Source organism: Misgurnus anguillicaudatus, chromosome 3, assembly GCF_027580225.2.
Source record: "Misgurnus anguillicaudatus chromosome 3, ASM2758022v2, whole genome shotgun sequence".
Lineage (NCBI taxonomy): Eukaryota > Metazoa > Chordata > Actinopteri > Cypriniformes > Cobitidae > Misgurnus > Misgurnus anguillicaudatus.
Window position 1 is genome coordinate 15459938 of NC_073339.2, and position 27567 is coordinate 15487504.

A 27567-nucleotide genomic window follows, 5' to 3' on the forward strand; every position below is an offset into this window, starting at 1 on the left:
TTCATTCATTTATTTAAAAGAGACAATCATATTAACTGACTAAATATAACAACCCAATCTCAATAATGCTGTCTGCTTTTTTGTGTTATATTACATGAAATAAATGTACTTAACACGTCTGAAGCTGTGTGAACAATATCGGAGAGGTTATTGAATAAAATTGCAATGGTTATCAAATAATGATATCACTGGGTTTTAAAAAACCCAATTTATACAACTATCAAACACTCTTACAACAATTAACACAATATATGATTAAACAAAAAAACCTTGTTGTGGTGGTTGTAAAGCATATTGTTGTATTTCACTGACTGTTTGCGAATAAAACAAATTTGAAATAAGATACATCGTGAACTGCGCTATATATCTTCAATACAAACACCCTCTATTTCATGTCAGCGACTCTGTTTAGCGGTAGGCTAATTAGCTAATTAGTGCGTCTAGTACCTCAATCTTTGCATCTCTCTCTTTCTCTCTCTCTCCACCCTGTTATCTTTCGTCATCTTTACTGGCTGTCTGAAGCTCAATAGGACCTGAGCTGTGTTCTCAGTTTCACTCGCAAAACATATCCATCATATTGTCTTTGATATAGAAATCCTGTCAGACTTCTTTGGTTATCACAGCAGGTGCATTCTGGTTAGGTAACAAATCTGAGCTTGCCATGAATTCCCCTTTTCTGAGTTTTTTTTTACTTTCACACTCTGTTCTCATTCAAATGCTAATGTCGCATTCAAAGCTGAACTCGAGACGCCTCGCCAATGGTAACTTTAAACACAAAACAAGTTCAATTTGGCGGGCTCAGTAAATGCATTTCAAATCATCGTGCCCACCTTGCCAAATCATTAAAGTGCTGTGTGATCCTCCCAAGCTTTTAGAGAACAGTCTTGCTACCAAAAACCCACATTAAACTAATTGTAGACAGAGCATTACAATATCAAGCTTATGCTAGAATGTACCAACCGCCTCACGCTTTGATTTTTAAAAAATCCTGCTGTGTGCTTAACTGCTGTTACTACCTAAGAGAAAAAATTATGTTTAAGTTAATACATTGCTATTATTTATTCATATACTCATTTGTTTCCAAATAAAACAGCAGCATGCTGGTTTGAAATGATGATTTCCTGAAAACAGGCAAAATTGAGTTACAGTAGATTTAACTGACAGAGGTGCAGGTCTGCAGCCATACGGTGAGATGGTCAGGAGACAAAATTTACAGGACCCTTGTCCTCGTGTTGGATTTGTGACTACAGACGCGCTATCAAAACCCTTCAGAATGAATCACATCCCACCAACAAAGCAATTTTTCCTTCCTCCAATCTCATACCTTCTCCCTCTGGGACATACTTTGCGTTCAGATTCGTCTTTTTTTGGCTGCTACTCTCAATCGGGTTTCGTAGAGGGGAGTATTGGTACCTGAGAGTCCCATTAGCTGGATTCCCACGGGTGCCGTCAATCTCCCCGGGGACTGCGACAAAGATGGGAAGTATGTTATTAAAAGCGCTTCCACACTGTCAAACATTGAAAATCAGCACAGCTGTTTTTAGTAAAAGTGTTAAGCAAATCGAACAGATTTTTTCTAGGTCTGCTTTCCTAATAACAGCTCATCTGCAGTTTTTAAACTTCGGATCCCTGTTTTACGCTTTAGCAGGCAATACATCAAACTATCCATTTCTTACACTCCTTTTAATCCTATGCTTACTAATAGCATATCAAGATTATATAAACTAAGCCAGAATTGTTATCGGGATGTGTCACAAACTTACTGTGACCCATAACTTATATACTCCTAAAGTGCATGCACTCACATGAACAATTTCCACCATTACACACACAATTTAGATGCCGGCGAAATAACATCAGATATTATAGATTGTAAAGTGTGTTTACGTTTTGTTTATGTAGAGTCATATGCCATTGTAGCCCTTTGCTTTGTTTCAACGTTTTGTTATATGGTACAAAACTCAAAGAAAACTCAGCAAACTCTTTTACAAACAACAATTTATTCTAATTAACACATACATTTTGAACACTGTTGTACTTACATTGTGTGTCACTTCTCAATGGCCAAACCCATGTGCAGCAGAAGACGCCATTTTTAAAGGTTTCCATTTGCCCAGTAGGAAGGGCACTACCATTTTTAATGACATCAGAGGGGGAAATTAGGATAACTAGAATTTCCCATGATTTTCTGTTTGCAATGGTTGCAATTTACCGTTTTAATCAGTAGTTTGAAGCATTTGCTACATGCCAATGCCATTTATTTTGTGTATTTGTGCAGTTACCTGATGTTTTATAAAATACCACATTGTATGTTTCAGAGGTGGGTGGAGCCTAAAGGCCTCTAGTAGTCAAGGTTTTTTTTGCGCTGCCTGTAAAGTACTGTGGTTTTGGGACTAGATATTGGCATAGTCAAAATACACATGTACTGTATATATAATTAGTGGGCATATGCCAGATGAAGCCTCGATTCAAAGCTGTTGTTAACGTAGAAATCACGTGACCAATGACAAACTAAGGCCCTGTCCCAAATGGCACACTCCGGATTTGTGGTCCTCCTCAGAGTCCGCACTTTGATGACATCATCATGTAGTGCAGACTTTAGGGACCCTTGATGTGAGTCCACGTGGGTGCACAAGAGTCCTTTTTTGGAACAGACTCGAGCGTCACACCGGAAATAGTTAGAGATGTTGCCCGTCAGTGTGAACTCCTCTATTCCGTCATCTGATTGGTCTGATTGCTCTTTCAAAAGGACTTCTGGGTTGGTAAAGTGCGCTAAGCCTGCTGCAATGCGGGCTTCGCTGAAGACCGCATCAAGGGGGCAAAGGAGGCGCTGATGAGCACACTTCAAAGCATAAAAATGACAAATGGGACACCCTATGGACTCGTAGACTAAGCGAGCACGCGCAATTTAAGGCCACGAGACCAAAAGTCCACATGAAGTGCGCCATTTGGGACAGGGCCATAGCTTCACTTTCTGCTTAGTCACATGTGCGCTTCGCTTTGCGTGTCAGAACGTTCAAACCCTAGAGGTTTTTTATGAGTTATTTGCCTTATTCACATTTTGGTCCCACATAATGTAGTATTGTATTTACATATACTTGTTTGCGCATGTGTTATTATGTGCGTGTGAACATTATTCTGTACAATACAGTATTGAATCGTATGAATATTAACTCATACTGGAATTTATTGCCACACTTGAATGAGTAAATCATTTTTTATATTGACCATTCACACACACATGTTGTCTAAGCTTTGTTTGTACACATAATATTAATATTTATTTGAATTTCATCAGCTTGTTGCTTCATTGACAGAGATTTACCAGAAACAACTGCTATATGTTTTATTAACCAAAAAATGGCGCTGTTTTTGACACCCTCGTTTAGGCTTCATGGTTTGAAACAGTAAGGGAAGTATCGGTGCTTCATTCGAAGCTTCATTTTCCCATCACTATATATAATATTTTTTTTCTTTTTTGGACTTTATTGCTTTGCTTAGTTTTATCACTATGTGTTTCGTTTTGCTTGGGATCATGATTTTGCACCAAAATAAACACCCTGGATTGTATATTCTCTTCTATCGTCATTGACTTTACACCTTCACCGCCGGTACACCCTAACAGGAAACTCCAGCCAAATATCTAAGTTACCCCATGATTTACTCACCGTCAAGCAGTCCAAGATACATAAATATTATCTTTCAAATAAGATTTGGAGTTATTTCAGTAAATGTCCTTCCATGCTTTATAATGGTAGAAAACAGGGATCAGGGAACAACTTATGATTTAAACCGCCAAAAAGTGCATCCATCCATCACAGAAGTAATCCACATGGCTCCAAGTGGTTAATAAAGGTATTTACGGGTAATCAATGCAATTTTGTAAGAAATATATTCATGTTTCAAACTTTATAAACTAAAATAACTATAGCTTCCGGTAAAGACGCCATCTTGGACCAATGGTAACAAATGCTCACTATGCTAAAACTCTCTCCAAGTCCAAGATGGCGGTGTTACTAAAAGCTAGTTATTATAGTTTATAAAGCTTGAAATAGGGATTTTTACTCACAGAAAAAGACCTTTATTAACCCCTTGGAGCCATGTGGATTACTTTTGTGAAGAATAAACCAAAAAAAGGGGACCAAAGTCAAAAGTTGTTCCCTGAACCGTTATCATTATAAAGCTAGGAAGAGCAAGCACATTTACTGAAATAACTCCAAATCTTATTTGAAAGATGATATTTATGTATCTTGGACTGCTTGTGTTTGTCTGAAAGATGATGGACATATGTATCTCAGATGACTTGAGGGTAAGTAAATCATGAGATAATTTTGATATTTGGCTGGAGTTTCGCTTTAAGATCGTCATTTGGCTGTTTGCTTCTCAATTCATTCCATTTTGTCTACACTCCAGTCCAGTTTTTGTTGGCAATGTTTTAGCTCAAAGAAAATGTTAAAGGTCATTACAATATGCTTTCTTCTAGTCAGAGACACGATTCGATATATTCAACCTGCAGCGCTACTAATTACCATATTTATGGGTTCTGTCGGCTCCAAAACCCCAATTTACCCCTGGTAATTTCAGATTGCAGGATTTTTGACTACAACTTTAATTACATATGCAAGCAAATAGGCCTCTGCTTTTGTTAAAAGCACAATTTCATGGTTAAAAGGCATCGTACTTAAAGGATGCTGTGACAAGAAGCTGCTTTGCCGTTTAGTTTGTGCTTTGCTTTGCAGTCAGGCCTCTTGACACAGAGCTAACGTCTTTGATTTCACTAATGGCAAAGTGTATAGCTGGCCGAAGGCAAAACAATCCTGATTGTTTTGTGCTTACAAATGTGTGTGTGCGTGTATGACTGGCAGGGAATTGTTTGAGAGAAATAATGTGAAAGTCGGGCATGCATGGAAGGAAGGAAGAAAAGAAGGTGTCTGTAATACAAAGAGGGGGACGAGAAAGAGAGAGAGAGAGAAAATTGCACAGATGAATAAATGCATACGCTTTTGGAAATGATGGTCCATATGAGGCTGAACAGCGGCACCTAGCAAATCCAGTGTTACACGCACCGCAAGGAAACACTCTTAAAAATAAATGTGCTTCACGATGCTATAAAAAACCTTTTTCTGTGTAAACGGTTCTTTAAAGCACCTTTAACATCTGAAGAACCTTTCTGTTTCACAAAAGGCTCTTTACGATGAAAAAAAGGATCTTCTATGGCATCGCTGTGAAAAACCTTTTAAGCACCTTTATTTTTATATGTTTACTCGTAATACCTGCCATGAGGCACAGTTTGCTGAATGCATGGGGGTATCATCAGACACAATAATGCACATTCAAGTACCAGAGGAAGTAAAGAACATCAATACAGTATTCAGATTTACTTTTGTTGTTGTATTGAGCAACATCACAGGAAAAATCATTGAAGTTTTCCCAATTATTATGCACATGTTGTTGCTATTGAAATCTGTAGCAGTCAGATATTGCAATAAACTTTGTTTGTGCTTTCGAGTGCAGATTCCTGTAGAACAGCTGTCCATATCTAAATGCCTTTTAGATATGGACACCACGCAAAGCTTATGAGAAGTGGCTTCAGACTCTCTAGCTTATTACAGAGGACCATATGGGCCAGGAGGGAAGTTAAGAGGCCAGAAAAAACTTGAAATTCAATCACAAGCTCTCCCTGTTTTTGTAAACATTAAATAAGAGCAGGTTGCAACTCAAATGTGTCAAATAGTCAGTCTGATTTGACTCTAATATAACTTGTGGCTGATTGGTTTGATAAACAGAGTTTACATTTATGCATTTGACTGACACTTCTATCCCCTTTGGATTGCTAATGCAATGCTTTATACACTGAGCTATACAGGAATACAATAAAGTTAGCACAATAGATTGTGAGTATTAGCAAAAATGACATAGACTATAGTCAATTGTAAATAGCATAAAATGAAAAAGTAAAAAATAGATAGGATATTGTATTTGTGAAAATGTCAAGAATAATAGAGAAAGTGTTAGCTACTCAAAAATGTAGCAAGGTAAGCTGCTAACTACTCTACAAAAATAGACTAAGCTTAAAGGGACACCAAGAGATTCAATATTTTTCCTATTTAAAACTTGACTCTTCTGTAGTTACATCGTGTACTAAGACCGATGGAAAATTTAAAGTTGCGATTTTCTAGGCCGATATGGCTAGGAACTATACTCTCATTCTGGCGTAATAATCAAGGACTTTGCTGATGTAACATGGCTGCATGAGGCGCAATGATATTATGTAGTGCCCAAAAAAAGTCCCCTGTGATAGACGGTTTCATGGTCAACACGTAACTTCCAGTAAACTCCGCTAAAATAAATAACAACAAAGTCATTTTTAAGTAGTTTATTTATATAACAAGCAAAATAAGCGGAAACCAAAACATTTGTTATTTTTGACGAGGTATTTGTTTAAGAGTTCAGTTTCAGCAACTAGTCAGACCATTAAACAAACAGAAACCGGAAGTAAAGTGTAATCGCGGACCAGATGTGTAATAGCGTTACTGCATGTGCGTCCGATGAAACGGTCTATATGGAAAGATACTAAGGGGACTATTTTCGGCTGCGTAATATCATTGCGCCTCCTGCAGTCATGTTACGGCAGCAAAGTCTTTGATTATTACGCCAGAATGAGCATATAGTTCCTAGCCATATCTGCCTAAAAAAATCACAATTTTTAATTTTCCATCGGTCTTAGTACACGATGTAACTACAGAAGAGTCAAGTTTTAAATAGGAAAAATATCCAAACTCTTCGGTTATTTTTTTTTACAATGCTAATGGTCTAATCAGATTCAATGGATTGTGCTAAGCTATGCTAAAAGTGGTAGCGCCAGACCCAGAGATCAGCTGAATGGATTGCAAAATGGTAAGAATCAAATGTTTCACTCTAGGGGACCTGGAAAAATGCATATTTTCAAAAAAAGTGGAGTGTCCCTTTTAACCTAAAAGTATTGTGGCGTGCAATCTGGTGAATTGCACTGAAGTGATTCATACTGAATTGTGAACCAAATTTAAAAAACAATTTACTAATCTGACAGACCAATTGATAAAAAAGAACCAATTCATTGACTTAATTGCAAATAAGGCATAGCTAACTAGTCAGCATAACATGCTCAATACTGAAATTACTTCACAAGCTGACATTGCATCAAAATAGTGATGCTATCACTTTGCTACAGTGATATTTGGTTACAGTATTAGCTACACAATTTGGTACATACTTAAATGTATATAATTGATTCTGTTGATTTTGGTGCATGTGTACTGTACCTCAGACTAGAGCTGGGATAATGTGTGTGTGTGTCCACATAAGAGAGTCTGTAGGCAATACAGAAGAAAGATTGATGGGGTTGATGCTCTGCATTTGGACTGGAGGGTGTTTGGGCCTGTCAGCATTCTTCTTCGAGGTTCTGGTAATGAACAGATAGAGCCACTATCATTGGAATGATAAAAAGTTGACAGGCCTTTTCATCAACATGGAGCACCATTAAACCCTCACAAATAACAAAGCCACATCAGAAATATCCCAAAACAGGACCTATAAACAATACAAAAATACAGTACAGTATATGTCAGTAGCATGGTTTGTCATTGTGGAATATGGTTTCCAAATAAAATAGGTGTTGCAAAATTTACCTGCAGTTGTCTAACATTAGCTATCATCTTGCTCAAATTCACCTCAACCAGGGGTGCAAACTTGTCACTTTCGATGAAATTCACCTTTTTGGATCCAAAACAGATAATTCTTCTGATTTATTTGCCTTGACCGAAATTGCAAAGACACAAGAAACATCATGTGCTGTAAGTAAAGTCTATGGTCTTGTTACTCACAGATATAAACTGTGATGTAGATTTGTCTTAAAATAAAAAAAATGTTTTTGGTATCAGGTGAATGTAAGGGCTATACAGTAAAAAGCACAGATCTTAATGTTCACTTGACAATTTACTTTGTTTATAATACAAAGTCTAAATATTTATGCTGCTCAAAACTCAATTAAAACAACACTGAGTGTGTAAAATCTATTTTCTGCCAGGAAGCAGGCAGATAAAATCAATGCTAATGGCGAATTGTATCATTTCTCATTCCCACATTCCAGAACATTATCACCTGGCCCTCATGCAGCAAATAGATATTTAAGCAAACAAAGCCCAGACAAGAAAACAGGACCAGTAAAGACTATTTTATAAACAATAAGATACATATAGTTAAAAATATTGCCACATAAATACTTTCAAATTCTCGAATAAATAATTTATTTCCTATATACTTATTTAATACTCTTAAAACTTCGATTAAAACTCAAAATAGACATTTAACATCAATATTATATTTTGTTGCTACAAAAAAATATTAAAAAAGTAAATTTTTACAGTTTAGAAGTACAGCTAATTCGTGTAATGTGCAAGGTGCACAGGTACATTTTGCTACCCGCTCAGACCCAACGTTGTAAAATTACAACATTGACATAACAAGCTCAAATTCTAATATAATCAAAACATTCAGCTATATTTTAAAATCTGCATGATCTAGACACATAACTAATCACAGAAAAATATATTTTAGGCATTTTACTTACGTGATTGTTGATTTATTCAATCCATTAAAAAAGCTTATGTTCCTCAAGGCAGGTTTGCAGGTTTTGTAAGTTCACGGCCAGGAAAACAAACTTATTTACAAAGTTTACCATTCAAAATCATTGCAGGGTTAAACAATAGGACTTTTTAGTTGTGTAAATGTGGTTTTAAAGAGAAAAAAAAAAACATGTACAGGTATATTTTATTAGATTTTAAACTAATGTTGTCATATAACTGAGGGTTTTACAGGGTTAACATTGTTTTTAGTAAAACTCTGTAGACATAAGAGGCAATAGCAAACCATATACAGTATAGTCATCATTTATCACACATGCACATAAATCAGGTGATAGATAGATGGATGGATGGATGATACAGTGAAACTCAGGTGAAAGGAAAGGTGAAACTGTATGATATTCAGAGTGTCAGGTGTTCTTATGGCCCAAGCAGCTACCACTTCAGAGGCCAACGCAATGTCATGGACCCCTCTCTAAACCCAAGAACATAATGCACATGCACGTCAAAGGAAAATGAGGTTCAGCATCGATGGTGACATGATTCACATGAACAATTCATGAGACACAAGCAATTCACATGACGGAAATGGCAATATACAAAACAGGCAGCAGGTGTGTGCCGTTACACACTGCTAGCTGCGCTCCATCAGTGCACCCTGTTAGAGGCCAAATACTTTTTTACCGGATGTTCACAGCTAGTGGCACAAGGTCATTCCACCTGCAGCTTTAAAGGTGCCCCAATTTTCCTGTTAGTTTTGCCGTTTTTTTGTCTCTCTTTACTACTAGCTTTAAGTGGAACTTTTTTCTAATCTTCTAAAAGCATGCGGGCATACTGAGAGTGGACATATAGAATAACACATTAGACAGACTTTAATTTTATTGTACACCAGAAAAAGCAACAAATCTGCAGCACAACAGAAAAAAAAATTATGCTTGAGCCTATGGGGTTACTATACTCTCATAATAAAGGTACAAAAGTTGTCTCTGGGATGGTACCTTTTAAAAAGGTCCCAATATGTTCCATTTTGGTAGAGATACTCTATGTACCTTTGAGGAACCTGTATCATGTACCTCTAAGGTACCAATGTGTACCTTTCAGGTACCAATATGAACATTTTAGGTACAAAAGTTGTCCTTGGGATGGTACCTTTTAAAAAGATCCCAATATGTTCCATACTGTATGTACCTTTGAGGAACCTGTATCATGTACCTCTAAGGTACCAATTTGTACCTTTCAGGTACCAATGTGAACATTTTAGGTACAAAAGTGTACTTTTTGAAAAGGTGCCGACCAAGTGACAAGTTTTGTACCTTCTTGTACCTTTTTTCTGAGTGTACATTAGCATCTTACTCACTAACATGCAATGACTTTCAGTCATGTTCGACAAAAAAATAAACGGAAAACCGTTATGGTCATTCATACTGACAGCAACTTGTGTGAAAAAAAAAACGGTGTAAAGTCCTTTATTACACTGTCTGTCTGGAGATGCAACAGCAGATATGATGTGCCAGAATGGCTACCACTCACCAGCTATCACAATGTGATGTTGCCAATTATACAGTAGACATTTTTAGAAGGTCGTGATGGACAGTGGCCAAAGGAGGAAATTTGGCAGGACACCATAGTTACACCTCTAATCTTTATCAGGAAAAACACACTGGGATTTTAAATGGCGACAGAGTAAGGACCTCAATGTAATGTCTATTGTAAAAGACGGATCAATAAAATCTAGAAGGAAGGCCTTCTTTAAAAGAACCATAATGTTTGAATTCAATTAAAAAGGATTCATTCAAGTCACCTTGATATCACAGTTGATGTTTTTGGCTTTTATTGTGAATATGTAAGCCTTGAGGATATCTGTAACGTAGTGTGTTTTCAAACATTGACAAAATTCATTCAAACTCTTCAAATTGCGCAAATTGAAAATGCTAATTGAAATTCTGGCAACACAAACACGTCAATTTCACAAAACCTTTTTACAATATATCAAATGAAAGAACAGACCCTCTGCTTTTTTATCACCTCTCGAAATATGGGTAAGTTTCTTTAGAAATAAAAAGAGATAATTGCATTTTTGTGAAGGACTTTTGGTAAAGATCAGATTCAGAGCAATTAGCAAAACATACATGGAGTTAAAAATTTTTGGCCTTAGTGAATGCTTTATTGTTTTATAAGTTGGGTAAAAGTGCCACCTGGTGGATAACAGCGGAAATATGGATTGCCTTAAAAAACTGTCATTGGCAGGAAAGCATTTTTTTTCTTTATTGAGGAAGTAAACTCGTCAATGACTGGGAAAATGTTAAAATAACCAACATCCATTAAAATGATGTTTGGAATGACTTATCGCGAGAAGAAAAACTGTGTTTTAGTTGCGTATTATCGGTTAGTGGAAAGCCATCATTTCGTAAAAGTTTTTTTATTGACAATAAGAAAATAGCACAAACGTTTTCTGTAATGGAAGCTATTTTCGCCAATACGCATTAACAGTTTTTATGACATCATTCTTTACTTCAGAGTCCAGGGTACTGACTATTTTAATTCAACAAAGCTGCTCTTTTTAAAGGCACTTAGGCACTAGTGGGTCTTCAAGTTGAATCAGAATAATTTTTTATTTTTTTATTTTTAGAGCTGTGATGAAGTCCTAACTTTCCTTATCAGTGGAAATTGGAATGCATTGAACAAAGCTGCGCATTTCAAGACTCTAATTAAAATCAGAATAGGAAACATTTGAAATTGTTACCACTGTAACAAAGTGGTAGAGCGTTACAAGCAAATACAACAAAATACAAAAAAACGACATTCTAGCTTAACTCTTTCCCTGCCATTGAAGAGAAAACTTGTCAATTAAGAGAAAACGCTTCCCTGCCAATGACGAGAATTTCTGGCTTTCCGCAACTTATACAACCCGGAAGTAGCGCCTCACATAAAAGAGAATGAACTTTGTATATGGTTTAAAGATCTCTCTGCATCTGGGGCCTCATTTATAAACGTTGCGTACGCACAAAAGAAGGCGTACGCCACTCTCTACGCAATAGTTGTTATTTATAAAAAGCAAACGTGACGGGAAAATGTGCTGTCCGTCACGCAAGCTCTGACCAAGGCGTACGCATAAAAACGGGTGAAATGAGAAATGGCGACACTGACGGCAGATGGAAGAAACACGTGAAAGTGAAAGTAAAAATGACAACACTACCTCTCATAAATAGCATGAAGACTTCACAAAGCAAGTCTTACAATTAACAGCCTACACGAACACCCGTTTGATCGATCAGCAGTGAAACAAAATAAATAAATAAATAAATCGAAAATTACAACAAAAATTCAAATGAACACATATTTGCTAAAAGAAAAGTGAAATATGTTCTGCAATAATATTGGCATGTTGTGCAATTCATCCTCATAAAGAATATAGTTAACAGAACGAAATAATATACAAAACTGATATTCTCGTCAATGTGTCCGTCTGGCGGAGCAGATATAGATGCAATTACATAGACAGATACATAGATAATTAAGGAGATATATAGTTAGATAGATAGATAGATAAATAAATAGATAGATGTATTAATTGTCCACTGGGGAAAGTTGTTTTCATAGTAAACCATATCTTCATAATCTACGGAATTATGGTATTCATGCATATGCCTTTAGTGTTATTTTTGATAAAACAATGTATGGCGTATGTCTCAACCATTCAGGAAGCAACAAGAAATTACATTTGCCCTGAACAATGTCCCATTTCCACGTCAATTAATACTGACATCTGTAGCTTGTCAGATGCAATTAAATGAATGGAAATAAAATGCCCCATCACAATGCGTAATGCCCATACTGTGCCCTCCAAACAACGTTTTTCTCCTCTTTTCCCCCTCGCCAACGATAACTTCTACTTCACATTGAGTGAATTTACGTTTTTTTTTCCTCTATGTGTTTGCCATGATTTCGCAATCAATGCATATTAACTTGTGGGCATTTCACGGACTATTTATGGGCAACTATGGGCGTGTCATGAAGCCGCAAAAGCTGCGCTATATTTAGAATTGATTGTGATTTATTAAGGGAAAAATGCGTAGGATGTGCGTGCGCACGGTTTTATAAATCCGAATATTTCTGTGCGTACGCCCGTTCTATGTTTCATCCGTACGCCACTTCTGACGTAAATCCTACGCAAAGTTTTATAAATGAGGCCCCAGATCTCTATCAAAAACCTTTCACAAAATTGGATGTTTTTAAAGAAAGCTACCTATATTTGAGAGATGATAAAAAGCTAATGAAGGTACAGTAGGATGAAAAGGTTTTTTTTTTTCATTTGTTTGAAAGCAGAGGGTCTGTTCTTTCATTTGATATATTGTTTGTTTATTTATTTAAAGAAGATGTTTTCTCCAAGGCATTAAACTTTTGTGAAAATCGTAAAAAATGCTGGCGCTGGCTGGCAACTTTTTTTTTTAAAAATGCTGGCGGGGAAAGAGTTAAAAAGCCATTGTGTATGCAAATGAAATTTATGTAGGGTTTCTCAATACAAATTTATGAATGCAATGATGTGCAATAGGCACGACCTGTTCCTCAACAAGGACATCCATTGAACAAGCACTTCTGTGATAATAGATGGTGAAGTACAGAGACAGATTTGTTTTCCATTACTGTGCATACATTATTTATTTAGCATTACGAAGGATAATAACCTCATCAACTAATAATCATGGTTGATCTCAAATACACCCGTGCCTGTGAAACATGCATGTGGTCAGGTCCTGATTACCATATATGACAACATAATCCATAAGTTACACGTCTTTCGGTCATTCGCCTCTGCAAGCCCTTTTTTCTTCCTTTCTGATAGTACCTGTAATTAAACCTCAATCATGGCTGTATCTCTTTGTGATTATGTCTGCAGCCAAAGTCAATGCTTCCTGTTTGCACAGTGATGTTGACAGTCAACAGAACATCAGGAAGGCACAGCACACATTTTCTCCAAGCCCTCCTCCAACATTAAAAAAATGGACTAATCACCAGAAGTGAATATGTCTGTATCAGTGCCACTATCCATATCCTGCTTACGGGGAACCCGTTAATTTACCAGTTGGCTTGAGTGGCCTTTGAATAGACTCAGATTAGTCCTGTCTGGTTGAGGGCAGCCTGCATCTTCGTTATTAACAATAGTTGTTTGATTGCGGTTTCAACTTTGATGAGATGTTTATTGCGATGTTGATTCAACTGGCTATTCTCACCTACCCAAAACTTCTGGATCTCTCCACCAATCGCTGCTTTCTCAGAGGAGGGCAGTTAAGCCCAAAGTATACCTCGGCCATCCACGTGCCGCACACGATGCAATTTTCGTCATCATGAGAAATCTGAACATCCTGTCCGCGTGCAGTCTATTTTTTACCCTGCGTAGATGGTACGCGTACACCTTAAATGATGAAGACATTCTATTTTAATGTTACAGTAAGTGCAGAGAAAATAGGTGGATGTAGGGCTGCTGCAGACCACACATCCACTTATCCATTTTCCAGACATCCACTCGTCCATTTTCGTCATTATGAGAGTCTGAACACCCTGTCCACCTGCAGTTTATTTTTTAGCCCGCATGCACGGTACGCGTACAACTTAAATGATGCAGAAATGTTTTTAAAATTGTACAGTAAGTACAGAGCAAATAAAATGGTGGATGTAGGGCTGCAGTAGACTACACATCCACTAATGATATGGGTGATTCTCACGAAAACTTGGTTTTAAAAATGTCAAGCATGGAAATGTAAAAATTGCTTAAATTTACTTTTTTTCCCACCAGACATTGAAAAAAAGTCTGGAGTAAATGGGAACATTAATTTAAAAACTTTTACTTATCATTTAACACTTTTTGTAACATCATTTAAAAAATTTGTCCTAAAAAGTCTCATTACCGCAACAGTCAGAAAACATCAACACGGACATATTTTCAAAATGACATGACAAACCTGAAAGAACATAATTTGGAGATTATGCACATGCATTTAAAATCAAACTATTATGCTTCTATTAATTAAATTAACATTTAATAAGCATCTGTTGCGGTAATGATAATCAAAATGTCATGTAAGCATTCTGACAAGACAATATTTCAAATTAACTGTAAAAAAATGATCTTACCTGGTAGCCATCTTGAAGTAACTGGTCCATGTGCTTGGTCACTCGAAATCAAACTTTATTAAAATTCTGTATGTGTGCTTAAACTGTTCTCAAAAAGTGTTGCGGAGGATGAGAACATCAGGCATGGACACATCATAATTTTTCTTCATTATTATTATACATGAATATTCAGTTAATATTTTTTCTGTCATCTAAAGTAGTCTAGCAAAACATCCATTTATTTTTTTTCTTAATATTTTTGTGTTAATTTGATTAAATTACAACATAACTCATGTTCAAACACAGCCGGGCACATTGCGTTAATGAGAATTTCAGCAGAAAATGAGATAAAATTTACAATTATAAATTCTTATGTTGAAATCACACATTGTGCAAGGTAGAACACAGTATTGTGTTAATTCTGATGCTTTTTAATGTTACTATATTGCACATTTTAAAGCTAAAATCATTAGTGCCGTGGTGTTTCAATGGTTTCGTGAGAATCACCCATATATTCCAATATATGAAAAATGCGTTTTAAAGATATTTCAAAATATTGGGTTTCACTGTGGGAAAGTTTAACCCGTAAATGTTCCGAGCTACTTTCCCTAAACAGCAGTTTTCAGGTTAGCATAGCATTTTTTGTGTAGTTAGAAACGTGTTAGCTTGTTATGTATCGGGTATGTTGCCAAACGTGGTTCGTTCCTCCTTCTGTCACACCGTCTGAGACTGTGAGTAATATGCACATCATCTCTCTGTGGATTCGGGCCCAGTGTCCTCTCATGGAGGACGCGTGTGATTGATTGGATCGCGGCAATTTTTTGTCAGTTTGCCGTGCTTAAGGAGATAAGGCTGCTAATAAATTCCCCTCCGGTAGCCTTTGACACATGTCAGCTGGCGAGCTCTTATAAAGCACGATGTCGGCCAGAGGCAGATAAAGCACACCACCCAAATTCCCCTGCGTCCTTCTTCTCACTAGAACTGGGACCGGCCTGCTGGGTGTGGAGGATATATTTGTTTGAATGTGTGGGACCATTTAATCATAATGCGTGATGATATTAAGCAAGAGCGAGAGCGAGAAACAAACAGGGTGGATGAGAGATCTTATTTACACCTGAAACTAACATTCATTTAGGGTTATCTAGAGCGCTGGGTACTACACGTGTTTATAGGTGTCACATTCTGAGTTAGTTAGAAATGCATGTGCTTGTGTTACATTTGGAGTGTGAAAGCTTATTTTTCCTGATGTGGCCTAACAACAACAGACCTCCTACCTTAGTCTCCTTTGGGAAGTTGTGGGACTCAGCGGCTATGTTTGCAATGCCACCCAGACGCCATTTCAGCCACGCAGGACTCGAATAGGGGGAGACAGATATCACTAAAACACCATATTTCTGTCCAACAGTCAAACATTACATCAACTGTATCATAACTTTTCTCTTGAGCTCTAACCTGGAGAAAAACTTTTTCCAGGTTGCTTCAGCTACTATATATGCACCAATGCTGGCAAGTACCTCACAATGCTCTATACAGAGTCTCTCCCCCAGAAAATTGTTAGTTTTTATCGATTGATCATTGGCTCTATTTTTGGAAGGCGGGGCTTCATAGAAATAGCAGTGCAGCATCTTGTTACTATCTATTATCTTGGCCACCTACACTATTAGCACTAAGTGACAATATCAGCATTTTCTTAGAGGTATGCTATTTACAGTAGGTCAAATAAAGCTTTTTTAATAAAAAAAAATTATCACATATGCAATAAGGATAAATAGATACTATTTGCACCTCAGTATTTTTGTAGATTAACAGAATGCAATAATAACAATGTAAATGATTACATTTATTTAAATTATTAAATGCGTGCTGCATTATTGGGAGAATAAAAGCCCTCACCAACACCTAACCCTACCCAATAAATACTTTTCTTCTTAATAAACACTAGTTAGGCACTTTATATTCACCTTTCAAACATTTTCTTCTTTTTTTTTTAATAAATGCATTTTCAATGTGATTTGTGCTAGGAAAAGGGAGAAGAGCGAGGTTGCCAAAAGATGGATTTGAACCAGTGACATCGCCAGTGAAAAGTTTTACTGCCTGCATTACTACAGCCATTGATGTCAGTTTGTTTGTTTTTTACTTTAGTGCTCCAACCAGACATTAGTGGGTGGAGCTAGTGTGTATAGAGACAGAGCGCAGTTATGCAAATTTGAAAAACACGCCCACCGGGGGGGAATTCAATCCAACCTTCTCCATTGACTTTGTATTGCGAGAGGCCGCCTCCTTGTAATTTCTGGCTTATAACAAAAAACAGAATAATGCCTAAAAGCTGCTGTGTGACATATGTACAGCTAACAAGCCAAAGAACCCAGAAATACATTTTTATAAACTGTCGAGCCGTAAAACCCTGCCTTTGAGGAGAAAAAAGTGGATCGCCGACTATGTTTCCCCCTAGTGGACGCAGTTCTACTAATATGAGTACTATGAAAAGTTGCCTGTTTCCACTTTTCTGTCTGTAAACGCTCGTTTTTTTAGCTCGACAGCTTATTTCTGGGTTATTTGGCTTGTTAGCTGTACATATTGTCACACAGCAGCTTTAAGGCATTATTCTGTTTTTTGTTATAAGCCAGAAATGACAAGGAGGCGGCCTCTCTCAATACAAAGTCAATGGAGACGGTTGGATTGTTTTCCTCCCCGGTGGGCGTGGTTTTCAGGTTATGACGCGCTGCGCTCTGTCTCTATAGTGTTTGCAACAAGAGACAATTGGTCTCATTCAGTAAGCATGCGTATGCACAAATTTGTGCGTCGGATCAGAGCCGACGCCAGACCATAACCAACAGGGGGGCACGCGGCTTCCAACGGGGGGGGGCATGCAATTAGCAACAATAAATTGCAAAAACAAGTCATTAAAATAACAAATACAGTGCAAGCACACACTCATACAATTGGTACAGACTGTCAGCTCATTTCCCGTATAGCTAAAGTGCAGAAGATCACAAACTAATAATACCATAATCATGTCGCAATGCTGTTAACGGTCCATAGCCACACTTCACTTTAGGCTTACGTAAATTAAAACAACGCTAACTTACCTTTAAAAAAAGCTGAAGGCGGCGTGTGCGAACATTAAACTTCCTTAAAGGAATAGTCTACTCATTTTCAATATTAAAATATGTTATTACCTTAACTATTATATGGCTATTACGCCATAAAATGTAGCTCCTCTTTTAAATCCGCTTAGAAAAGCGCTACGTTTTATTTTGTACCACCAAACTTGCTCGTATAACTACTCGTCTTAAATAGGAAAAACGTTGATGTGTTTGGTCACTTCTAACTTTATCTCTAAATGGTAGCATTGAATGAATGGGGCTAAGCTAAATGCTATTGAAGCATCGCAGCGCGCTCCAGCGCTTACGTGCACGCACACAGATGATAGAGGGATGTATCAACAATTCTTAGTTAAGGTAATAAAATATTTTATTGAAAATGAGTAGACTATTCCTTTAAAACAGTGTCCTGTAGATCTGAAAATTCCGCCTCGACCTCTAATCTCCGAGTTTGAGCCAATCTGTGTTTGCATGAAGTCAGATGAAGCAGGCGGGACTGGTTCGTTCTAAATGTTCTAATATCCATATTTTACACGATCCATAAAATGTCGCAAAAAAACACGTTGCTAGTATCAAGTCACATTAATATGCTAAAAACATATATCAACTATATTTTCCCGGCCCGCAAATGCCCCCCTTGACACCGGCCCTGCATGGGATGTGTACGGAGGTTTTCATGAACAAATTGCGATTTAACAAAAACTTTCGTATTAAAATTATTCTAAATGAACACAAAAATTTAAGAAAACCTAAAACCACTCGTACGCAATAATCCTGTACGCTATAATCAAATACTAGGCTATAAATATAATGTTTATACTGTAATATTGTTGATATATAAAATTAACATGATTATATTTTATATTATAATATTGTCTGTATTATATATGACCTATATTATTATTAATACATACATTATATTATACATTATTATAGCCTACTTATTCTTTCTACACATAAAAAGAAATGCACGTAATGACAAATCTTCACGCTTTCTTTTCTCACTTTTCAAATCTCTACATGTGCGTACGCACGTATTGTGAATTAGGCAGAACGTTTTCACGAGAAGTTCAAATGTGCGTATAAATACAAAAAACGTACGCAATTATTAGTGAATGAGACCCACTATTTACAATTTACAAGTGTAAATGGACACTCCCTAAATACGTACTTTACAGACGTAACTGGTCTGTCTAACATCAGCATGAAGAAATATAAAACACATAAAAGACGCAGATCCACAAGCTTGACTAAAATAGCCTCAAACATTATACTCGAAATGAGATTAACATTTTAAAGTATACTTGGAAACAATATTGTGCCGTTTATCCGTTTCATGCTTTTGACAATGCACCAACACTTTGATGCAGTATGTGATGCATGCACTTACTGTACAACCATCAGGTGTGAAAGGGGGCCAGACAGAGAAGATCCAACCATTCAGCCTCTTCACCAGTCAAGTCTCCTCCTGCAGGTGTAAATAGCAGATGAGGAAAGCTGGGAGAGGAAGGAATTACATTATTGGCAAAGTGTCATGACAAATTGATTTTCTCAATTAAAGCCGGGACAATAGACAAGAAATAACCGGTTGGCCGTTTCTCCCTCTAAATGGGATCATTTTCTTTTTTCCTTCACAGATCAGCGGAAAAGAGCCATTAAGAGTCCACAGGGTGAGAGAAAAAGAGAAGAGAGAGAGTAAGGCTCATTGAAGCACACAAGAGGACTGTAGTGTCCCAACCTCTCATTCTTCACACCACAGTTTGAACGTCTCCGCGGTCACACGCTGCAGGTCCTTCAAGCGACCAGTCACCCGTTCAGAGCGACTCAGATAGAGCTTTGACATTGGTGCATTTATGAGGCACCCGACCACATCATCAATCAACACCAAACCCCAGTTCAGTCCGAGGCTCATTTTTTTATTTTGTCTAGGTTAAATGTTTTAGGCAAATGAAAAATGTTACAGGAATTAATTTCCAATGAAAAATCTGAAATGAATTAGTGCCTTTGCTTTAATTTATTATTTTCTCTTGCCTTTAAGAACTCGAATACTGTTAATACTTAAGAAAATGAAGGAAGTGTGGTTATTAAATTGTGTGTCTGTAAGAACCAATGATATTGAGTGTTATTAAAATCTCACCATAATGTGAACTTGCAGTGCTAGTTTTTATGTTGCCCGGACTGGCTAATCGGGAGAACCAAGAGAATTCCCGGTGGGCCAGTTTTTTTTTTTTTTGGCCGCGAGGGCCGGTGTTGTCATGTCAGGTTGCTGTTCATAAGCTGCCTGCACTCATAGCAGCCTCACTCGTGTAATTTGTGGGTGGGGGAGATGTCCTCACCTCTTTATGCTCAAGTTAATTGTGTCCCGACCACTTATTGGAAGAATTCTTGAATTAGGGTTCATTAACATGTAAATGCATGGAAAACGTGGGATGCATCGCTTTTTTCTGCTTTTCGAAGTGCTTGCCTGTAAACACGAGTTTAGTTTCAGACACGTCTACAGTACATTTGAGTGATTCTAGATTCTGGCAGAGGTGGAAAAAGTTATAAAATATTGTACTCAAGTAAAAGTAAAGTTACTTTAATAATATTTTACTTAAGTAAAAGTAAAGTTACTGGTCTAAAAATCTACTCAAGTAAAAGTAAAAAGTAAGTCATTTTAACTTTACTTAAAGTAAAAGTTACTTTTTTTACAATGGGTAGAGGTGAGGGATTCTAGTATACCGGTAGTTCAAAACGACGAAGGAATATAAATCTCAAACTATAGTTGTAGGAACATTTTTTACAATTAAAGTGCAATGACAAAAATGTTGATAAAATAAAAAGCTTTTTTAGACTAAGAAACATTTATGAAATTGTTTAATGATTTTTACAAGTGAGTTATGCACTTTTGAAGCAAAAATAATATGAGGTCAGCAGCTAGTAAATACAATCACTATAGTAAGGTTGTAATTGATGTAACATACATTATTTTATTAAACTAGTTTAAATGAGCATATAATGAGATGAGTGCCATGGCTATATACTTTAATGCTTTACACGTTTATTGTCTTCTAGCTTCCCTGACATGGGTACCTGATGTCTAGACCTTTATTCTTTCTGTTTGACCTTGACGCGAAGCTGCTAGACCTCGGAAGAAAATGCGCATGGTATTAAAAAAGCGTTGTGCAAATGAGCGGTAAAAACCCGGTCGGCAATTTCGTACTCAAGAGCATGAATCCTACCTTTCATAGGAATGAAACAATCGCTTCTCATCAGTGGAAAGTGGTCGCTTAAATATGGCCAGGGGTTTCTTTCATACTAATTGAATTGAGGGTCTGCATTTGCACGCGCCTGTCTCGTCCGTCTCCATGGTTCATTTTGCACGTTCCCCCGCCCATCAATCAATCATCTGTGGCACGTCTATATCACCTTGTTTTATTTCTTTTTTTTATTCAGTAACGGATATGATTTAAAATGTAGCGAAGTACAATACTTTAAACAAAACATACTTAAGTAAAAGTAAAAGTACAGATTTTAAAAACTACTCAAAAAAGTAAAAGTACACAAAAAAACTACTCAATTACAGTAACGTGAGTAAATGTAATTCGTTACTTTCCACCTCTGGATTCTGGCAATGGTTCTAGATTTAAAATTAACTTGATCGCAACTTGATATGAATGGCCTCTAAAAGGAAAATGCTCTACAAATCGCAGTTTTCATAGTTTAAAAAAAGTCATAGATAAAAATTAATCGTCTGTAAATCATCGTTATCATCTATTGTAAGAGTAACAAAAATCTATTTGGTATATAGGCATACCTTGCGTTATTTGGCAATATACATGACAGTGGCGGCTCGTGACTGCTCATCCGAGGGGCGCCAATTCAAAATATGTGTTCAGAGTGTCATGTGTGTTGCTTGTGTTTTCAAAATGTGTGTTTGTTGTGTCATGTGAACCATGTGCATTACGTGTTTTGTCACATTCACAAAATATACACAAGATACTCCCTTAACAGTAAACTCTGATTACGCATTAGATTATGCGAGTATCTGGCAAATGTGGCTGTCTCTTTTATCATAAACCCTTTCGACACGTGTGCAGCAGGCACTTATTTTGACATCACATGTGATGCACATAGGATCACTTGACGCGCAGAACACATATTTTGAAATTACGAACCACACACATGACGGGCTACATACACGTTGTGACGAACTTCGCATCGAGCACCCTGGAAAAAAGAAGTCACCGGCCGCCACTGATACATGATCTAAATTCGAATAAAAAAATAAGATAAGGATTATTTTAGTATTTTTTAATATTAATTATAATATTTTAATATATCCAGGTGTAGACTTGGAATTAAGCCTTTTCCCCTTTATTATTTGATTCACGGGTCCGGACACCAATTGTCTTGCCAAGAAAAAATCTTTAATATATATATGTCAGGAGAGAAACCAGTAAAGATGTTCTATTTATGACAGCCTATACATTTCTTTGATTCTCCTTCCTTTCACCCCGTCATCCCTCAGTTTCTCTGGGGTGGTACAGTAAGGTTTGAGCTTTTATACATCACAGAAAGACTTCCTTGTAAGGTAGAAAAACATGTTGCTTGAGCATCTCAAATATAGAACATATATGTCATGCTAACACATGGCACAGTCCACTCCTATATTAAGATACTATTCTTAGTGTATACTTTTGTGGTGCTTTGCAAACTGTACACATCTGACACGTCATTATCAATGGAGCGTGTTACCCTCTTTCAATCCCCTGACATGTGATCCATACTATATACAGTAGTCTCGTGCATTCAAACACATGCATATAACACTAGATAACACAACTGATTATGAATATAAAGAATAATAATACAGATACATAATATATAATAATGAAATCATATTAAAATAATACATTTTAATAAAAGAATACATTTAACAATAAAAGACTAAATTTTAAGTCTTCAGGCTGTCATAAATAGAACATCTTTACTGGTTTCTCTCCTGACATATATATATTAAAGATTTTTTCTTGGCAACAATTGGTGTCCGGACCCGTGAATCAAATAATAAAGGGGAAAAGGCTTAATTCCAAGTCTACACCAGGCATGAAACTATAGGGCTGAAAACGAGTCCCATTTCGGTCCTGTTGCCATAGATATTTGAAATTTTGCGAAATAATCTCACAATGTTAATTTTTTTTCTTAAAACAATTTGCTGCACTTCAGTACAGGTACAGTACAGTATGCATACATTTAGCACCGAAGTGTACCTCTGATGTACTAAAATTAACTCTTTAGGTGCAAATATGTACTTTTTTCAGGGGTGCAGCCCCAGTGACAGCTAGGGACCATTTTTACAATATTTCTGATATTGTATAACTGTGACCATGCCTGTGAAAACCAGGCTATAGTCACAAAATCAAGTTCTGAGATATTGGCCATAACATTTTTTTCAGCCATTAATATCACATTGATTTTTATCTTTGACATGACCTCACTCAGGTAATATTAAAGATATCAAGGTTATATGTTCACAGAATGTTCTTTACATGTAGGATGATATTCTATGCAGATACCAGTTATCTCAAATTTGCAGTTTCACATATTAACCACCATGCATATAAAAATATAATATGATGGCATTTTGTAACACGGTCTCACACCCATGGCGTCAATATTTGACGACACTTGACCATGCGTCAATATGTTGACGCGGAGGGTATACCTTTCGCGTCATTTTTTGACGAACTGGGGACTTCAATACTATTAGGTACGCGAAATTAAACAGTTGTCGCCTGGCATTGGGGTTAGGGAAAGGTTTGGGTAGGGATGTCATTATGTAAATCTAACCCTAAACCGACGCGAAAATGGTAGAAAATTGTAAGAAAATAGGAAAGAGAATGCAACGGACTTAATAGTATTGAAGTCCCCAGTTCGTCAAAAAATGCCCTCCGCGTCAACCCTCCGCGTCGGCATATTGGCGCATGGTCAAGTGTCGTCGGGTGTTGACGCCATGGGGTGAGACTGGGTTGCATTTTAATATTAAATTGTTTGTGTTTAGCTGAAGACAGAAAATCATATGGATGGAATTAAGGTGAGTAAATTAAATTAACTATTCTTTCAATTTACCGGCTCTAAATGGCACACAATGTGCATTTTCTGTACTAAATTTACCCTGAAACTACTTTTCACCTGAACAGAGATAAACAGAATGAAAATATTTACACTCAACAACTATTAATAATAGTAACATGGTGGATGTACAGTGATCTGATCATAAACTGTGTGCTTTGTAATGTATTTTTAATGCATAATTAATATACTGCCCATGTTAAACAAGTTATAGATTATAACGTCACTAAAGGTGTCTTGCTTGCAAGCTAATAATATGAACTCTTTACAGTAGCTATTTAATGCTTTATAGTTGCTGAATCATTTTCAGTGAAATATCTGGTCAAAATGTAGACCCCCTGGCAGTATAAGATGGACCTTATATAAAAATTGTATGCTTGCCAAAGATCATAGACCAAAGACACGGGCACTAGTATTCAGACCAAATAAATATTGAAACTGCTTTCTGTCCAGCATCCACTGACATCAAATCAGGTCTTGTGTTATTTCTGAACATAAAATTCTATTGTTTCACTTTGTTTAAAACATGAATGATTAATGCTTCATGCTAAATGAATAACTTTACAGAAATGCACTCATATCAGTTCTTTAATTATAAGTAGTTCACAATGGGAGTCTAGCTAATACATTTCTCACAAGTGGATGTAAGACCAAAGAAAATCATTTGCAACCAAAAACACATTTCTTTACAGCAGTCATTTATTCTTTTTAGCTGTTTGTCAAAACATATTTTTCGCTTTCATTATATGTACACACACACACATACAGAAACCAAAGCTAAACTAATCCATCAGGATTACTACAAAGCCTTAGAAAGAATCTTGTAACTAATTACATGCTAATTGAGTTTCTTATTTTTGTTAGTTTAGTTTTAAATTGTATTGTTTTCCTTTTGCATTCCTCTGCACATAAAGACAAACATTTCTCCGTAGTGTAGAATAGAGTATAAAATACAAATTATTAACGCATGAGTTTAATCAATATCAAAGATAATCTCTCTCATGCATTGGACTTGACTTTGACATCTTTTAGACATCCTGATAAAGGAGATGGCTGATGAAACATTGATTCATTAATTCTATATTTGACATGAATGATATATTGCAATTTGGTCACAGATTCCCTCACTTTGTCCTATTGATTTCTGTAGCTCAAAATGGTCTTTTGGAGGCACGGTTGCAATTTACCTCTACAAATCTCTTACTTAAATTGTCATTCGGGGAATAAGTGATTCAAAGATGACTAGAAACTTTAATCATAATTCAGATAAAATCCACCAAAATGTGATGGAATAGAACGAGGAGCTACTAGTAGCCGTTTTCAAGGACATTCAGAATTTGACAATATAGGCTGAGGAAAAGATGAGAAAATAAACTTGCAAACAGTCCCTTTCACATTCTTATGATCCTGTCAATCACAAAATGACTATAACTCTAATATACAGTAAATACACTGTCAGAAGAAATGGTCAGAAATGCTTCATAGCTGTCTTTAGAGCGGTATGTTTTTCAAAAAAGTATGTCTTTCCACATAAAGAGTACTTTAGTGGTACATATTGGTACCATACAGATTAGTACCATAAAGGTACATATTGGTGCAAAATGTTTACATATCTGTACCTAAATATTAGGACCTTTTTAAAGGGTACCACCCCCAAGTTTGGAACCATTTTTGCAGTCATTATATAAGGAAAGATCCTGTTGCCTGATGTGAATATCAACTAGTGTGTACATATATGAGAAAAGCTTAGCTGTTCAGATCCCAGCGAGCCCCCAAAATTGTTACACTATGTTAAAAGGAGTAATTGAATATCAACTAGTGTGTACATACGTGAGAAAAAGCTTACGGCGCTTTTCCATTGCATAGTACCCCACGGTTTGGTTTAGTTTGGGTCGGGTCAGCTTACTTTTGGGAGCTTTTCCATTGGGTGCAGTACATAGTATCACCTCAGTTGGGGTTCCAAGCGACCCGAGCTGATACCAAACGTGACGCGAAAACACTGTAGATCACCGATTGGATTGAGAGAATCGTCATCAGCGTCATCGCTATAATGTAAAATATTAGCTTTAGCTTACTGCTAGCTTGCCCTGTCTCAAGCAAACATGTTGTTATCTATAAGTTTCCAAACACCCTTTTAGCGATGAAAAACATCCACAGGTTGAGAATCAGTTTTTTCCAGACTTGCAGTTTGTGGCGGCACATACGTGACGTGCACGTCCGCATTATATGCTTAAATGCAACTTCAATGAGGCTCAGCGGAGCGCCGTCGACTGACGTCACGAGTCGGGTGTTTGAACAGAAATGTGAGACAGAGGTAGTTATAAACGCGATTTGCAAACATCTATTTGTTGTGGCCAATTTTAATTTTGTGGCAGACTGATAAATAAATAAATGTATGGGAATGAACAACAACGCTCTCACTTGTTTGATGTCACAGCAGTAGGCAGCGCAAATCGACACACCTATAATCCCTCCCATGGCGATGTGATACTTAACTCAATGGAAAAGCTAACCACACCAAAAGTGAGGTGAGCTGACCCGACCCAAACTAAACTAAACCGTGGGGTACTATGCAATGGAAAAGCGCCATTAGCTGTTCAGATCCCGGACGGGCCCCCAAATAATTTAACTCTATATATGTTAAAAGGGATATTCTGTAACGATAAACTTGATTTCACCAAGTATGATGCGATCCTGGATCAACACCTTTGGTTGTCCTGGATCAACATTTTCATTAACCAATCAGATGGCAGGATTGGGGTATATGTTAGATTTAGGTTTAGAATTGGATTAGGGGCCTTTAAAAAAATATTATTAAACGTTTATTTTACAGTAATTTGAGTGTTAAAATGGTTAGGGTTTGAGTTAGGGGTATCTTTAATTAAAACGTTAAACCAGGACCAACAAAAAATGTTGATCCAGGATCTTACTTTGTGGGCAACCATTCCAAAACAGCATCCATCCAATAGTCTCTTCCTGCTTACTATAGACGGTTTCATCGGACGCACGTGCGCTGACGCGATACACGTCTGGATCCGAACTTTACTTCCGTTTTTCGTTTTTTTAATGGTCTGACTAGTTGCTAAACTAATCTCTTGAACAAATGCCTCGGCGAAAATAACAAATGTTTTGGTTTCCTAGCTAATCTATGTGTTGTTTTTTTGCTTGTTATATAAATAAACTACGTTTAAAAAACTTTATTGTTATTTATTCTTAACAGAGTTTACCAGAAGTTACGTGCGGACCACGACAGCCGCTTCTTTATGTTGTTACTGCTGAAACCGTCTATAACTGGACATTTGACTCATGCTGAGGAGAGTGTTAATATGGACCAGTCATTATTCATATACACTTAAAAATGCTGGGTTATTTTCAACCCAGTGTTTGGTCCAAAAGGGCCTAACTCAATCTATTGGGTTGTAATTTAACCTATGCGGGGAGTTTTTGTACCTATTGTTGGGCTAAATATAAAAAAAATCTAGGTTAATTTAATGAAATGGCTGAGTTTGTCCCTTGCTGACCCAACGCTGGGTTAAAAATAACCCAGCATTTTCTATAGCATACCCAAAGATTTAGCTACAGTACAGGTAGATGAAATATCCTGAAAAATAGATCTT